The sequence below is a fragment of the Wasmannia auropunctata genome, unplaced genomic scaffold (assembly GCF_000956235.1).
Source record: "Wasmannia auropunctata unplaced genomic scaffold, wasmannia.A_1.0 LD336103.1, whole genome shotgun sequence".
Taxonomy (NCBI): domain Eukaryota; kingdom Metazoa; phylum Arthropoda; class Insecta; order Hymenoptera; family Formicidae; genus Wasmannia; species Wasmannia auropunctata.
Window position 1 is genome coordinate 47161 of NW_012026787.1, and position 3248 is coordinate 50408.

Consider the following 3248-nt stretch of genomic DNA (forward strand, 5'->3'; position numbering starts at 1 on the left):
TTGGCTTCACGCATTCACATGTATTCACCTTTTTCACTAACACATCAATTAGTCAGAAAATGGCGCCGACCAATCGCGAGAGAGCTTGCTATGTCTCGACTCTGACTAGAGGGACTCTATTTCTTGTTCGTTGCCGAAGTGTGTCTGTGATAGAAAGATCACAGAAGAATTTGTATCCGTAAGAGCAAAAATTAATCAGTTGAAATCAGAAAAGCGTACCAGTTCCTTTCTTCTCGACCACGCCCGAATGCGAGAAGAGCGTACCGCGTATCACGTGCGTAGAAATACAAAATTAACAGAAATATTTTTTCATAAAACCAATTTTCTGAAATAATTAGCCCTATTTTATTATTTATATTTATTTCATTTCCGGTCTAATTTTTGGATGGAAAGTGATCCAAAGGGAATCAAGATGCTTGGATAATTTTCTCTATGCTGTAGCTATTGTGCAGTTTGTAAGGGTCCCTTGTCAGTCCACGTTCAGTTACAATCTCTCCTTCTTCGTCAACGGCGCCAGAAATATCTCAAGCGACTAATCAGGTGTCGCATTTTGAAAAGTGACCAATGAGAGGCGGTCACATATTCTTGTGGCTGTAGGCCCAATCACGAGCGCTAGAAACATCGAGTTGAGCGTCACAGGCGCGATCGCAACGCTACATTACCAACATAAAATAAATCACTAGATATGCAAACACTTCTTACAATATATAATTTATTTATGTGTATATGCGTGTGCATATTATATTTCTATAGTAACTTATTGTTTTATATTGCGTTTTAATGAAACTTATCATGAATAAATGATTATAATATATATTATCGTAATGAATCGTTTATACATGATAATTTTTTTACGGTTCATAATTACGATTAAAACCAATTGTATTGTTTTCTATCGATTTTTTTTAACAGGAAGATCTATCGTCAATAAAAATGATAAGGGCATGTTGCGTTCCTGAATGTTCTTCTGGGAAAAATGCACCATCACACATATTCCCAAAAGATCCTAAACGACGTGTACAATGGTTTATGCGTCTAAATATTATACAGCCAATAGAAGAATATGAAATACGAAAATTACGTGTATGCTATAAGCATTTTTGTGATCATGATTATGAGTTGCTCTCCAACAAAACGATTTTTGAAGAATACTGCAATTCCGCATATTGTTCCATCAATAGTTAATACTAGCAATACTATAAGTAATTTGATAGATACAATGATAGATACTGTAGTCAATTTATCACAGAATATTTCTGATACAGAGGACAGAAATAATGATATTCCATTAGAAGATTTCAATACTAATTTGATAGACACTGCAGCGACTGTAGTCGATTTACCACAAAATATTTCTGAAACGAAAGACAGAAACAATGACGAAACAGAAGACTGCAAATGTAAAAAGCAGGAAATTGCACTGCATGAATCTATTTTAAAACTTTTACGACAAGGATGGGAATACAAGGCTGGCGAAAGTAAAAGTCTACTTGGAATGATTTGCGTATAATTTTCAACGAAACTGCATGCGGACTCACACTCGTACCCAACAACAAACGAAACGCAACTAACTCGGCACGTGCCCGAATATATCACACACTACGCACATGGCGTAGGAATACATACGCACGCATGCGCATGCGCACAGCCGTCTCACACGTCCGAAGCATGACAAGCTCTCTCTCACTCTCTCTCTCTCTCAAGCTACAACAAAAACAGCAAGAAATAATCGCTCAACAGCAACAAGAAATAATATTACAAGGGCAAGCAAATTACGAAATATTAGTCCAACAAGGAGAATTAATGCAACAACAACAAGAAGGTCATGAAATATTATTTCAGCAACAGCAAAAAATGATGTTACAACAAGAACAAAAACTTGACAATTTAACGAATATAGTAAATTCGCATTTTCAAAATGCAGAAAATTCAAAATTATGTGCTAGACTTGATTTGAAAGAAATAACCAGAAGAAATTTATTATCCCCAAAAGCTAAGAAATTATATGAAAAAACAGTCAAACTAAAAAGAGATAAGAGAAATTTGAAAAGAATTATTAATAAAATGAAAGAACAAAATTCCAAATCCAAATCTAAAACTATAATATTATCTGCAAAGAATCGTAAAGAAAAAACTGATGAAACTACACTTGTACGCCAACAATTTGTGAATATGATCGTAAAAAACAATAATATACCTCCCCAGGTAAAAGTCCAATAATAACAATTACAACATGAATCCATTAATAATTTATTTGCATTTATTAAAAAATTTTTTTTCTAAATTTACTTATTTTTATTATTTTTTGCTAATTTTAATAGTTATATAATATTCATTAATATTTATTATCACATGATTTATTCTTATAGCGTCCTGTAGTTTAACTTATGATAATTATTTATTGATAATTTATTAATTAATAATTTATTTAATAATCTGAGGAATTCATATGAATTAAATATTAATTAATATCTGAATTTACATAAAATATATTTATATAATAAATTTGTAATATAAAACAATATATAATATAATTATAAACTATAAAATCATAAAATCGGTTATATTTCTTTTTGTCAATAATAGGGATGACGTTATACAGACGAAGAAAAAGCTTTTTGTATTGGCATGTATCGAAGATCTCGTCATGCTTATAATTTCTATGCCAAACACTTGTTATATCCCTCCATTACTACTTTAAACAAGCAACTTAGACGTATTTCTTTTGATATTGATTTTAACAAAAAAATTTTCCAATACCTTAAATCAGCTGCAAAAGAAATAATGGATTCAAAAGATTTGAATGTTGTACTAATATGGGACGAAATGTCATTGAAACCTACAATCAATTATGATATAAAAAGAGATAGAATTATCGGATTTGAAGATTAGGGTACAAGACAAACTAGAAAATTTACGGATCATGTAATAATGTTTTACATGAAGTGTCTAGCATCAGGCAATCACATGCCTATTGGTTTTGGATTTTCTAAATCTGCAACTAATACCGTACAACTTATTAAATGTATCAAAGAATGGCTCATATTTATAATAAAAAGAGGATTTATACCGGTAGCAACCGTTTGCGACCAAGGAGGAATGAACGTCGCTGCTATTAATTCATTGATTCAAGAAACTAATCGTATATAAAACATCTGCAGCATAAGAATCCTAGTAAGTAAATTTTTTATACATATATATATATATATATAGATGTGTATATTTTGTGTGTGTGTGTGTGTGTGTGT